The sequence below is a fragment of the Piliocolobus tephrosceles genome, chromosome 10 (genome assembly GCF_002776525.5).
Source record: "Piliocolobus tephrosceles isolate RC106 chromosome 10, ASM277652v3, whole genome shotgun sequence".
Classification (NCBI taxonomy): Eukaryota; Metazoa; Chordata; class Mammalia; order Primates; family Cercopithecidae; genus Piliocolobus; species Piliocolobus tephrosceles.
In genome coordinates, this window is record NC_045443.1 from 109069611 (window position 1) to 109085042 (window position 15432).

The 15432-nt window shown below is 42.1% G+C and overlaps 1 protein-coding gene across 21 annotated transcripts in view; it reads right to left on the reverse strand.

The window, feature by feature from the left end:
- Positions 1–15432, reverse strand: part of ATXN2 (ataxin 2) — a 153282-nt gene that overhangs the window by 43518 nt on the left and 94332 nt on the right. The gene's annotated exons all lie outside the window — the stretch shown is intronic.

A 15432-nucleotide genomic window follows, 5' to 3' on the forward strand; every position in this document is an offset into this window, starting at 1 on the left:
TCAGCTAGTCTAAGGTGTGAAAGAAGTTTAGGAGAGGTGTTTGGGATGGAGAATAGTCTATGTAAAAGGAAGAATATGTTTAAAAATTCAACAAAAAGAGAGAAGATGGCTCTATCACATAAAAGAATAGCACCAATGGGGGCTGGGCGCAGTGGCTCATGCCTGTAATCCCAGCACTTTGGGAGGCTGAGGCAGGCAGATCATGAGGTCAGTAGATCGAGACCATCCTGGCTAACACGGTGAAACCCCATCTCTACTAAAAATACAAAAATTAGCCGGGCATGGTGGCGGATGCCTGTAGTCCCAGCTACTTGGGAGGCTGAGGTAGGAGAATGGTGTGAGCCCGGGAGGCAGAGCTTGCAGTGAGCCGAGATCGCGCCACTGCACTCCAGCCTGGGCGACAGAACGAGACTCTGTCTGAAAAAAAAAAAAGTTGAAGGATAGCACCAATGATCCAGGCACAGTGGCTCATCACTGTAATTCCAGCACTTTGGGAGGCTGAGGCAAGCAGACTGCTTGAGCTCAGGAGTTCAAGACCAGCCTGAGCCACATAGTGATACCCTGTTCTCATTAAATAATAATAATAATAATAATAAAATAAATAACAAAAATAAAGAAGTCAAGAAAAGCACCAATGGCTGGGCCAAGGGTGGGACACACATGTACAAGTAAGAAAATGATAGACTCGCCAAAAGGATTACGACAATAAAGGAACTTAAAAGCTATGTTCAGGGCTGTGTGCAGTGGCTAACACCTATAATCCTAGCATTCTGGGAAGCCATGGAGGGTGGAAACACTTGAGGTCAGGAGTTTCAGACCAGCCTGGCCAACATGGTGAAACTCCATCTCTAATAAAGATAAAAAAAAAAAAATTAGCCAGGCATGGTGGGGCACACGTGTAAATCCCAGCTACTTGGGAGGCTGACGTGTGAGAACTGCTTGAACCCGGGAGGCGGAGGTTGCAGTGACCCAAGATCACACCACTGCACTCTAGCCTGGGTGACAGAGCAAGGCTCCATCTAAAAATTAAAAAAAAAAAAAAAAAAAAATTAAAAATTAAAAAGCTATGTTTAGGACTTTGGCTTTTAATTCTCAAGGCAAATGGGAAGTCAATGAGGAATTTTAAGTAGGGTAGAGTACTGGGCAGATTTATAGTTCAGAAAGATTAACACAGCAGCTTTGTGCGAAATGAACTGGAGGGAAGCAAATTAGGATGTGGAGGGACCATAACAGAGGCTGGACTAACAACTGGGCCTAGTGGGCTTGGAAGGTCATAAGTAGATGAATTCAGAATGAGACCTGACTGTACATATTGGTCAGTTAGACATTCTAAACCCCTAAGTAAAAAAAGAGATGGCAGGGGAGAGGAGACAGAGCGTGGTGGCCAAACAGAACCCTCCAGTGATCATCCCCCACAAGGAGCACCAAAGTGAACAACTATCCACACAAGAAAGCACCTTCATAAGAACCAAAAATTAGGTAAGCAATCACAGTACCTGGTTTTGACATCCTATCAAGGAAAAAGGCACTGAGGAAGATAAGGAAGATAGTCTTGAACTGCCCCCGCAACACCCCTGCCATTCCCCCACAATGCAGTGTGGGGTGGAGAAAGAATCTGTGTGCTCGGGGGACAGAGAGAGAGAAATGACTGTGGGATTTTGCATTGAAACTCAGCGCTGCCCTGTCATAGTGGAAAGCAGCGCAGGACAGAATTCAACTAGCACCCACAGAGGGAGTATTTAGACTAGCCCTAGTCAGAGGGGAATTGTCCATCCCATTGATGAGAATCTGAATTTAGGGCTGGGCGCTGTGGCTTGTAATCCCAGCACTTTGGAAGGCCAAGGCGGATGGATCACCTGAGGTCAGGAGTTTGAGACCAGCTTGACTAACATGGAGAAACCTTGTCTCTACTAAAAAACAAAAAAATTAGCCTGGGGTGGTAGCGCATGCCTATAATCCCAGCTACTCGGAAGGCTGAGGCAGGAGAATTGTTTGAACCCAGGAGGTGGAGGCTGTGGTGAGCCGACATCACATCATTGCACTCCAGCCTGGCCAATAAGAGCGAAACTCTGCCAAAAAAAAACAAAGAATCTGAATTTTGGTAAGCCCTACCACTATTGAGTCAAGTGCTCTGCGGTCCTAAATAAACTTGAAAGGCAGTCTAGACCACAAGGACCACTATTCCTGGACAAGTCATGGTACTGTGCTGGGCTCAAAGCCAGTGGACTTGGGGTACATGTGACCCACTGAGACACCAGCTAGGGTGGCCAAGGGAGTGCTTGTGCCAGCCCTCCCCTAACTCCAGGTACCAGAGCTCACAGCTCTCAGCTCTGGGAGGAGAGGGAAGTGTAGGGAGGACTTTGTCTAGAAATGTGGATACTAGTTCAGCCACAGTAAAATAAAGCACCAAGCATAGTTCTGAAGCCTCGACTCTAGGCCGTAGCTCCCAGATGACATTTCTAGACATATCCTGGGCCACAAGGGAACCCATTGCCTTGAAGGGAGATACCTAGTCCTGGTAGGATTCACCACCAGCTGACTAAAGAGCCCTTGTGCCTTGAATAAAAAACAAGGTGCCATGTCATATTGTGCCAGCTTCAGATATGACCCAGCACATTCCCAGCTGTGGTGGCCATGGGGAGACACACCTGCTTGAGGTGAGAGAAGAGTAAAAAGGACTTTATCTTGCAAGTGGATGCCCGCTCAGCCCCAGTAAAATAAAGCAGATTCCTAAAGCTCCCGATCCTAGGCCCTGGCTCCTGGGCGGCATTTCTAGATGCACCCTGGGCCAGAAGGGAACCTGCTGCACTGAAAGTAAACACCCAGTCCTTGCAGGATTCTTCACCTGCTGACTAAAGCACCCTGGGGCCTTGAATTAACATCAGCAGTGGCCAGAAAATAGCTGCCACAGGCCTTGGGTGAGACCCAGTACAGTTCCAGTGATGGTGGCCAAGGCAGTGCTTGTGTCATCCTTCCCCCAACTCCAGGCAGCTCATCACCAAGAGAGACTCCATTTGTTTGGAGAAATGTAAGGGAAGAGGACAAGAGACTGCCTGGTAATACAGGGAATTCTCCCAGATCTTCCCCAAGACTACCAAGGTGACACCTCTACAGAGTCACAGCATTACTAGGCCTGGGGTGCCCTCTAATGCATGTATGGCTGCAGTGAACAAAGACTTAGATGACAACACTTAATTCCCTTTGAATACTTGAAAAACTTTCTCAAGAAGAATGGGAGCCAGACACAGTGGCTCACGCCTGTAATCCCAGCACTTTGGGAGGCCGAGGTGGGCAGATCACGAGGTTAGGAGTTCGAGACCAGCCTAACCAACATGGTGAAACCCCGTCTCTACTAAAAATACAAAAATTAGCCAGGCGTGGTGGCATATGCCTGTAACCCCAGCTCCTACGGAGGCTGAGGCAGGAGAATCGCTTGAACCCTGGAGGCGGAGGTTGCGGTGAGCAAAGATTGTGCTCTGCACGCCAGCCTGGGCGACAGAGCGAGACACTATCTCAAAAAAAGGAAAAAAAATGGGTACAAACAAAACCAGACTACAAAGAATAGAATATCCAACTCTTCGATGACCAGACACTGATGAACATCCACAAGCAACAAGGCCACTCAAGAAAACATGACTCCACCAAATGAACTAAAAATAAAGGGCCCTAGTGACCAATTCCCAAGTGATAAGAGATATGTGAACTTTCTGACAGAATTCAAACTAGATGCTTTAAGAAAGTTCAACGAAATCCAAGATAATACAGAGAACAAATTCAGAATCCTGTAAATTTAAAAAACAGACTGCAATAATTATTAATAAAAAGAATCAAGCAAAAATCCCGAAGTGGAAAAATTCAATTGACAAACTGAAAAATGCATCAGTCTCTCAATAGCAGAAATATATCAAGCAGAAGAAAACATTAGTGAGCTTGAATTCAGGCTATTTGAAAATAAACAACCAAGCTGGGCATGATGACTCATGCTTATAATCCTAGCACTTTGGGAGGCCAAGGCAGCAGGATCACCATGAGGTCAGGAGTTCAAGACCAGCCTGGCAAACATGGCAAAACCCCGTCTCTACTAAAAATACAAAAAGTAGCTGGGCATGCCTGTAATCCCAGCTACTCGGGAGGCTGAGGCAGGAGAATCGCTTGAACCTGGGAGTCAGAGGTTGTAGTGAGCCAAGATGGCACTGCTGAGATAGCACCACTGCACTCCAGCCTGGTGACAGAGCATGACTCTGTCTCCAAAAAAAAAAAAAAAAAAAAGTTCTTCCATCTGAAAGAAAAGGATGTTAAAAAGAAATCACCTGAAGGTGCAAAAACTGACAGGTAACAGTAAGTACACAGAAAAATACAGAATATTTTAACACTGTAATTGTATATAAACTACTAGTCATATTTTGACCAGGAAGAATAAAAGATGAACCTTTCAAAAATAAGAACTACAATTTTTTTTTTTTTCTGAGATGGAGTCTCGCTCTGTCGCCCGGGCTGGAGGGAAGTGGTGCAATCTCGGCTCACTGCAACCTCTGCCTCCCGGGTTCAAGCAATTCTCCTGCCTCAGCCTCCTGAGTAGCTAGGATTACAGGTGCATGCCACCACACCTGGATAATTTTCGTATTTTTAGCAGAGACGGGGTTTCGCCACATTGGTCAGTTGGTCAGGCTGGTCTCGAACTCTAGAACTCGTGATCCACCCACCTCAGCCTCCCAAAGTGCTGGGATTACATGTGTGAGCCACTGCTCATGGCCTATAACTACAGTTTTTTTAAGATATAGTATAATAAATGTATAAATAGAAACAAAAGTTAAAAAGCGGACAGATTAAGTTGAAGTGTAGAGTTTTTATTAGTTTTCTCTTTGCTTGATTGTTTTTGCAATCAGTTTTAAGTTGTCATTGGTTTAAAATGATGCATTATAAAATGTTATTTGCAACCCTCATGGGGATCTTTTTTTTTTCTTTTTGAGACAGAGTCTCGCTCTGTCGCCCAGACTGGGGTGCAGTGGCACAATCTTGGCTCACTGCAACCTCTGCCTCCTGGGTTCAAGCAATTCTCCTGCCTCAGTCTCCTGCATAGCTGGGATTACAGGCGTGCACCACCACACCTGGCTAATTTTTGTATTTTTAGTAGAGATAGGGTTTCCCCATGTTAGCCAGGCTAGTCTCGAACTCCTGACCTCTTGATCCACCCACCTCGGCCTCCCAAAGTGCTGGGATTACAGTTGTGAGCCACCGCACCTGGCTGTCATGGTGATCTTAAATCAAAAACAACAACAACAGATACACAAAAAATATAAAGCAGGAAATTAAAACATACCACCAGAGAAAATCACTTTCAAAATAAGGAAGGGAGGGAGGGGAAAAAAGGAGGGAAGAGGAAGTAAAAAAGAAGGGTGAAGGGAGGGAGTAGGACTACAAAACAACCAGATAGTAAGTTGTAGTAGTTGAGTCCTTACTCATCAGTAACAACACTGAATGTAAATTGACTAAACTCTCTAATCAAAGGACATACTGTGGTTAAATGGATTTTTTAAAAAAGCCTGGGTGCGGTGGATCACACCTGTAATCCCAGGACTTTGGGTGGCAGAGGCAGGCGGATCACCTGAGGTTAGGAGTTCAAGAACAACCTGGCCAACATAATGAAACCCCATCTCTATTGAAAATACAAAAAAGTTAGCTGGGCGTGGTGGCATGTGCCTGTATCCCAGCTACTTCGGGAGGCTGAGGCAGGAGAATTGCTTGAACCCAGGAGGCGAAGGTTGCAGTGAGCCAAGATCGTGCCATTGCCCTCCAGCCTGGGCAACAGCGAAAGTCTGTCTCCAAAAAAAAAAAAACCAATGATCCATCACTTTACCTATGAAATCACACATAGACTAAAATTGAAGAGTTGGAAAAAGATATTCCATGCAAATGGAAACCAGAAAAGAGCAGGAGTAGCTATGCTTCCATAAAATAGACTTCAAGACAAAGTCTACAAAAAAAGACAAAGACGATCATTGTATAATGATAAAGGGATCAATTCAGCAAGAGGTTATAACAAGTATAAATATATATGCAACCAATACTGGAGCATCCAGATATACAAAGCAAATATTACTAGAGCAAAAAAGAGAAACAGACCTCAGTAATGGTCAGAAACTTCAACACTCCACTCTCAGCACTGGAAAAATCATTCAGACAGAAAATCAACAAAGAAACATTAGACCTAATTTGCTCTATAGACCAAATAGGCCTAATACATATTTACAAAACACTGTGCCCAACAGCTATAGAATATACATTCTTCTCCTCAACATATGGATCATTCTCAAAGATAAACCATATGTTAAGCCACAAAACAAGTCTAAGGATTTGACCTGGCACAGCGGCTCATGGCTGTAATCCCAGCACCTTGGGAGGCCAAAATGGGTAGACTGTTTGAACTCAGGAGTTTGAGACAACCCTGGGACACATGGCGATGCCCCATCTCTACAAAAAAAAAAATCCAGAAGTATCAGCCATATGTGGTGGCACGTGCCTGGAGTCCCAGTTACTTGGAAGGCTAAGATGGGAGGACTGCTTGAGCCAAGAAGGTGTAGGTTGCAGGTGAGCCAAGATCGTGACATGTACTTCAGCCTGGGTAACAGAAGGAGACTCTGTTACAAACAAACAAACAAACACATAAAAATTTTAAAAAGTTGAAATCATATCAACTATCTTCTCTGATCACAGTAACACTAGAAGCCAGGCACGGTGGCTCATGCCTGTAATTCCAGCACTTTGGGAGGCCAAGCTGGGTTGATCACCTGAAGTCAGGAGTTCGAGACCACCCTGACCAACATGGTGAAACCCTCTCTCTACTAAAAATACAAAAAAAATTAGCCGGGAGTGGTGGTACGCGCCTGTAATCCCATGGACAAGGATGGTTCAACATATGCAAATCAATAAACTTGGTACATCTTAACAGAATAAAAGACAAAGACCAAAAGATATATATATTATTTATATTATATGTGACATAAATATATATTATGATATAAATATATAATTTATATCACAAAAAAAGCAACAAAAAGCAACATCCCCTTATGATTAAAACCCTCGGCTGGGTGTGGTGGCTCACGCCTGTAATCCCAGCACTTTGGGAGGCTAAGACGGGCAGATCATGAGGTCAGGAGATCAAGACCATCCTGGCTAACAGGGTGAAACCCCGTCTCTACTAAAAATACAAAAAATTAGCCAGGCATGTTGGAGGGCACCTGTAGTCCCAGCTACTCAGGAGGCTGAGGCAGGAGAACAGAGTGAACCCAGGAGGCAGAGCTCGCAGTAAGCCGAGATTACACCACTACACTCCAGCTGGGTGACAGAGCGAGATTCTGCCTCAAAAAAAAAAAACAAAAAAACTCTCAAAGAACTGGGTATAGAAGAAATATGCCTCAACAAAATAAAAATAAAAGCCATATATAAGAGACCCGTAACTAGTACCATACTGAACAGGGAAAAACTGAAGGGCTTTCCTCTAAGATCTGGAAGGAGAAGGATGCCCACTTTCACCATTGCTATTCAACATAATACTGGAAGTCCTAATTAGAGCAATCAGACAAAAGAAATAAAAAGCATCCACACTGAAATGGAATAAGTCAAATTATCCTTGTTTGCAGATAATATGACCTTACATTTGGAAAAACATAGACTCCAAAAAAGAAAAACCTATTATAACTGACAAATTCAGTAAAGTTGCAGGATATAAAAATCAACATACAAAAATCAGGAGCATTTTTATATTTAACAGCAAACAATCTGAAAAAAATTTTAAAAGCAATCCCATTTACAACAGCTACAAATATAATAAAATACCTAGGAATAAACTTAACCAAATGAGTAAAAGATCTCTACAATGAAAACTTTAAAACATTGAAATTGAAGATGACACACAGAAAACATGGAGATTCCATGTTTATGGATTAGAAGAATTAGTATTGCTAAAAGTTCACAGTACTCAAAGCAATCTACAGATTCAGTGCAATCCCATCAAAATACCAATGACATTCCTCACAGAAGTAGAAAAAATAATTCCAAAATGTGCAGGGAACCACAAGACACAGAATAGCAAAAGCCATACTGAGCAAAATGAACAAAACTGGAGGAATCATTATCTGACTTCAAATTATTACAACAAAAACGGCATGGTACTGGAATAAAAAAAGATACACAGATCAATGGAACAGAACAGAGAACTCAGAAATAAATCCATACGTCTAAGTGAACTCGTTTCCCACAAAGATGCCATGAACATACACTGGGGAAAGGACAGTCTCTTCAATAAATGGTGCTGGGAAAACTGGATATCCACATGCAGAAGAATGAAATTAGACCCCTGTGTCCCACCATATTAAAAAAAAATCAAATCAAAATGGATTAAAGATTTAAATCTAAGACCTCAAACTATGAAACCACTAAAAGAAAACATTAAACTCCCAGGGACATTGCTCTGGGCAAAGATTTCTTGAGTAATACCCCAAAAGTATAGGCAACCAAAGCAAAGATAGACAAATGGGATCACATCAAGTTAAAAAGCTGCACAGCAAAGGAAACCATCAACAAAGTGAAGAGACAACCCACAGAACGGGAGAAAATATTTGCAAGCTACTTATCTGACAAGGGATTAATAACCAGAATATAAAAGGCGCTCAAGCAACTCAATAGGGAAAATTTTAATAACTCAATTAAAAATGGGCAAAAGATCTGAATAGACATTTCTCAAAAGAAGACATACAGGCCAGGCGCAGTGGCTCATGCCTGTAATCCTAGCACTTTGGGAGGCTGAGACAGGTAAATCACCTGAGGTTAGGAGTTCGAGACCAGCCTGGCCAACATGGAGAAACCCCGTCTCTACTAAAAATACAAAAATTAGGCAGGCATGGTGTCGGGAGGCAGGAGAATTTCTTTCTTTCTTTCCTTTTTTTTTTTTTTTTTTGGGACGGAGTCTCGCTCTGTCGCCTGAGCTGGAGTGCAGTGGCCGGATCTCAGCTCACTACAAGCTCCGCCTCCCGGGTTTACGCCATTCTCCTGCCTCAGCTTCCCGAGTAGCTGGGACTACAGGCGCCCCCACTTCGCCCGGCTAGTTTTTTTTTTTTTTTGTATTTTTTAGTAGAGACGGGGTTTCACCATGTTAGCCAGGATGGTCTCGATCTCCTAACCTCGTGATCCGCCCATCTCGGCCTCCCAAAGTGCTAAGATTACAGGCTTGAGCCACTGCGCCCGGCCGGGAGAATTTCTTGAACCCGGGAGGTGGAGGGTGCAGTGAGACACGATCACACCATTGCGCTCCAGCCTGGTCAACAAAGTGAGACTCCGTCTCAAAAAAAAAAAAAAAAGGAAGACATACAAGGCCAGGTACAGTGGCTCACACTTATAATTTTAGCATTTTGGGAGGCAAAGGTGGGAGGACTGCTTGAGCCTGGTAGTTCGAGACCAGCCTGGGCCAAAGAGCAAGACCTCATCATTATTTATGAATGGCAAACAGGTATATGAAAGGTATTCAACACTACTGATCATCAGAAAAATGGAAATTAAAACTACAACAAGATATCATCTCACCCTGGTTAAAATGGCTTTTATCCAAAAGACAGGAAATAATGAATGCTGGTGAGGATGTGGATAAAGGGGAACCTTCACACACTGTTGGTAGACATGTAAATTGGTACAACCACTATGGAGAACAGTATGGAAATTCATCAAAAAACCAAAAATAGAGCTACCATATGATCCAGCAATTGCACTGCCAGGTATATATTCAGAAAGGAAATCAGTTTATTGAAGGAATATCTGCACTCCCATGTTTACTACAGCACTATATACACAACAGCCAAGATTTAGAATCAATCTCTGTGTCCGTCGACAGACAAATGGAGAAAGAAAATGTGGTATATATACATAATAGATTACCATTCAGCCATAAAAAAGAATGAGATCCTGTCATTTGCAACAATGTAGATGGCACTGGAGGACATTATGTTAAGTAAAATAAGCCAGGGACAGAAAGATAAACTTTGCCTATTCTTACTCATTTGCGGGCACTAAAAAAACAACTGAACACATGGAGATAGTAGAATGGTTACCAGAAGCTGGGAAGGGTAGTGGGGAGGGGGAGGGAAATGAGGTGATTAGTGGGTACAAACAAAATTTAGAAAGAATGAATAAGAACTCTGCAGGACTGGAGGTAGAAATGAAAAAGATATTACAACGATTTAAAAGAATTTTACAGGCTGGGCGCGATGGCTCACGCCTGTTAATCCCAGCACTTTGGAAGGCTGTGGCGGCCGGATCACAAGGTCAAGAGATCGAGAACATTCCAGCCCACATAGTGAAACCCCGTCTCTACTAAAAATACAAAACTTAGCTGGGCGTGGTGGCATGTGCCTGTAGTCCCAGCTACTCAGGAGGCTGAGGCAGGAGAATCACCTGAACCCGGGACGCAGAGGCTGCAGTGAGCCGAGATTGTGCCACTGCACTCCAGCCTGGTGACAGAGTGAGACTCCGTCTAAAATAAATAAATAAAATAATTTTAAAATTTAAAAAGTTAAATAAAGAATGAGTAAGATCTAGTATTTGACAGCAAAGCAGGGTGATTACAGTCAGCATTAATTTGTTGTACTTTTTAGAATAACTGAGGGAGTAAAATTGCAACGTTCATTACACAAAGAAATGATGAATGATGATGGTGATGGATACTCCATTTACCCTAATATGATTATTACACATTGTATGCCTTTATCAAAATATCTCACAGACCCCATGAATAATATGTCTACTATGCACCCATAAAACCTTTAAAGTAGACTGCAAAACCAAGGACCATCAAAAAGAACAGAAGACAAAGATATTAGCGAAATAAGTGATGAGGTTTTTAAGTTTGCAGACCAGAAAAAATAAATGCTATCACTGGCTGAAGATGATTTAACATGGCATCCTCTAAAAAAGAAAGAAAACAGGAATGGCTGAAGAAAAGAGGGAGCAAGTACAAGCAACAAAAACAGAACCCAAGCCACAGGTTAGGACAATGGCCCCAGGTGGTGAGAAGCAAACTAAAGAGAAACCTACACAGCCAAAAAGTTTGCCTGAAAATTGGAGAGAGCCAAGATACCTCTTCAGCCTCAGCACAGGCAAATCAATTTCAATGGTTTCATTACCAAGGCTCTTGGTGTCATGGCAAACAGCATTATGCAACTCAGGCCCATCTCAAGCTTTACTGCATTACCAACATAGCTAAAGAGACAAGTGGCTGAGGGCAAATGTTGACAGGGCATTTATGTGGGCACACTGGCAATGTAAGTCACAATGTAGGGACTTACTGCTTAAACTTTCATTTGTTCACAAAAATCTTCCGTAGAGGCTATCCACATAATAGACCAACTATATATATATTGCCAAGGACTTCGGAGTTTAATTATCATAAGGGTCCTTGAGTGAAGGCAAAAATTAGACTTTTGGTGTTGCTTTTTCTTATAATGTCAAACACATCTGCATTTCTTACTATGGGTTGGACACTTTTTTTTTTCAGACAGAGTCTGGCTCCGTGGCCCAGACGAGCACAGTGGTACACGCTCACCTCACTGCAATCCATCTCCCAGGCTCAAGTGATTCTCCCACCTCAGCCTCCTGAGTAGCTGGTACTATTGGCATGTGCCACCACACCTGGCTAATGTGTGTACTTTTTTGTAGAAACAGGGTTTTACCATGTTATCCAGGCTGGTCTTTAATGCCTGAGCTCAAGATATCCACCTGTCTCAGCCTCCCAAAGTGCTAAGATTCACGCATGAGCCACTACATCTGGCCAGACACTGTTCTAAACTAGTTACAGACTTATTCATTTAGTCTTTACAACGGCCCTATTTGATGTAGATACTATTATTGCCATCTTACAAATAGCAAGTCCACTATTTGGTATTTGAATATAGCACTCTGCTATATTGGAATATATTGCTATATATGGAATACAGCATTCTGCTGTATTTCCTCTCTGCACTATACTAAACCTAATGGAAAACTAAAGTTACTTTATTTATTTATTTTGAGACAGAGTTTCACTCTTATTGCCCAGGCTGGAGTAGAGTGGCACGATCTTAACTCACTGTAACCTCCGCCTCCCAGGTTCAAGCGTTTCTCCTGCCTCAGCTTCGCAAGTAGCTGGGATTACAGGCACCTGCCACCACGCCTGGCTAATTTTCTGTATTTTTAGTAGAGATGGGGTTTCATCATGTTGGCCAGGTTGGTCTCGAACTCCTGACCTCAGTTGATCCATCCACCTCAGCCTCCCAAAGTGCTGGGATTACAGGAGTGAGCCATCGTGCCCAGCAGAAAAGTGAAATTCTTATGTCATACAGATGACAAGATTGGGTCATCTATATTTTACTAGTAAGAATGAACATGTATTGAATACACACCATGTGCTAGGCACTATGCTAAACACTTTATAAAGGCAGTATCTCATTGAGCTCTCACAGAAACACTATGAAGCAAGTTCTAAAACTAACCCATTTTGGCTTGGGGGAAGTAGATAGCATGCCACAATGTTACGCACATGATGTATAGAGGCCAACATTCAAACCTACGTCCATTTACCTCTAAAACCCACAATATTAACCCAAAACAGATCAAATTACTAGCAATTCTTACACAAATAAAGCTATCTGTGCCCTGCATATGGCTCACAAGGAAAGGAACAACAAACACACAAGGTATTCCTATTTCTGCCTCAATGAAGGACTACAGATATTTGTGAACAAATGCAGTTTGGGGCTATGAGCACGTCATGAAGTTAGCTCTAATGAATCACTGATTGAACAATGAGGCATACACTATGCATTAGTTACTATTCAAAGCACTGCTAGAAGCTTAAACACCAGATGGTCAGGCCTGTTATTTACTAGACACATGAGTTTGGGCAAATTACTTAACTTTTCTTTGCCCAAGCTGCCTAATACACACAGTGCAGATACAAACAGAACTTGCTTGAAAGAAATGTTAGACAATAAAAGATTTAACATACAAGCACGAAGAACAGCATCTGGTACGCAATAAAACATAAGAGAATAACATTATATTATCTGATGAGAACAATTATAAAGTTCACTTTTTTTTAAAATTATAATTTAAGTTCTGGCATACATTTTTTTTTTTTCCCCACTCTCTTTTTTTTTGAGACAGATTCTCGCTCTGTAACCCAGTAATGCAACCTCAGATCACTGCAACCTCCACCTCCTGGATTCAAGTGATTCTCCTGCCTTAGCCTCCTGAGTAGCTGAGATTACAGGCATGTGTCACCATGCCCGGCTAATTTTTATATTTTTAGTAGAGACAGGGTTTTGCCATGTTAGCTAGGCTGGTCTCAAACTCCTGACCTCAAGTGATCCACCTGCCTCGGCCTCCCAAAGTATTGGGATTACAGGCATGAGCCACCACGCCCGGCCCACTCTCATTTTTTAAAAACCATTTCTTTTCTTCTTGGTATGCCCCTACGGATCAAGGAGTTATTAGTAAGAGGCTAAATAATACATTTGGTTATTCAGGCTCCTAAAGGTAATAAGACTAAAACTCCTAAAGAGATAGACTTTTTATGTTGCTCCTTCTTGGAATTTAAGTCAAGCATTAATGAAGGTTTACAGACAGTTGTGATGATAGCTAAAATGTTTTCTGCTAACTGAAAAAGTATAGCCTTTTAAAATACAGTAACTCTAATCAAGACAGTATGGTACTGTTATAAGGATAAGACATAGATATTCAGTGGAGGACAATTCAGAGTCCGGTAATAAACTCTGACATTTGTAGTCAACAGACTTTCAACAAGCATGTGAGGATAATTCAATGAAGGAAAGAATAGTCTTTTTTTTTGAGATGGAGTCTCACTCTGTTGCCCAGGCTGGAGTGCATGATCTCAGCTCACTGCAACCTCTACCTCCCAGGTTCAAGTGAATCTCCTGCCTCAGCCACTAGAGTAGTGGGACTACAGGTGTGCGCCACCACGCCCAGGTAATTTTTGTATTTTTAGTAGAGATGGGGTTTCACCATGTTGGTCAGACTGGTTTAGAACTCCTTGTTTGGGACTCCCAAAGTGCTGGGATTACAGGCATTGACAGCCACCGTGCCTGGCCAAGAATAGTCTTTTTAACAGATGGTGCTGGGACAACTAATACCTACATGCAGAAGAATGAATCTGGACTCTATAGAGTAAAAATGGTTATAAATGTATGGTTATGTGTCAATTAGAAATAAAAAATTAATATAAAAAATGAATTTGAACTCCACTTTATACTATATTAAATAACTGCTCAAAATGGGCTGAGCACCAAGTCACTCTCCTATGAACTTTCCTTTTCCAAATTTTTTAGCAACAATTTATTTCACTTTTAAAAAAAATCAAACGTTATTCTAATAATATTGTTACAGGAAAGGGGTCCTGATCCAGACCCCAAGAGAAGGCTCTTGGATCTTGCACAAGAAAGAATTCAGGGCGAGTCTGCAGTGCAAAGTGAAAGCAATTTTTCACTTTGGGAGGCTGAGGTGGGCGGGTCACTTGCATCCAAGTGTTTGAGACCAGCCTGGGCAACGTGGTAGAATTCTGTCTCTCCAATAAAAATACAAAAGTTATTAATAGCGATGTGTGGCGGTGCACACCTGTAGTACCAGCTACTCACTTAAGCCCAGGAGGCTGAGGCTGCTGTGAGCCAAGACTGCACCACTGCTCTCCAGCCTAAGCAAAAGAGCGAGACTCTGTGTCAAAAGAAAAAAAAAAGTTGTTCAAAATGGATCACACCTCTAAATGTAATTCTTAAAAAAACCCAGAAGAGTAATAAACCTTAATGATTGACTAGACAGTGTTTTCTTAGATATGACACCAAAAGTGTAAGTAACAACAAAATCAGATAAATTGGACTTCATCAAAATTAAAAATTTTTGTGCTTCAAGGGATGAAAAAGTAAAAAGACAACCAACAGAATAGGAGAAAACATTTGCAAACCATGTATCTAACAGGGACTTGTACACAGAATATATAAAGAACTCCTACAACCCAATAATAAAAAGACAACTCAATTTTTAAAATGGGCTAAAGATTTGAACAGACAGCAATCCAAAGAAGATACATAAATGGCCAATGAACACAAAAGATGTTCAACATCATTAGCTATGAAAGAACTGCACATTAAAGCCACAATGAGGTAACACTTCACACCCACAAGGATCACTATAATCAAAAAAGACATGACAATTAAGTGTTAGCAAGGATGTGGAGAAACAGAAACCCTCATACCCTGCTGGTGGGAATGTAAAATAGTGCAGATGTCTCGGCAAATAGCTTGGTAGTTCCTCAAAAGGTTAAACACAGTTGCCATATGACCCAGCAATTCAACTCCTAGGTAGGTACACAAAAGAAATGAAAACATAGGACGA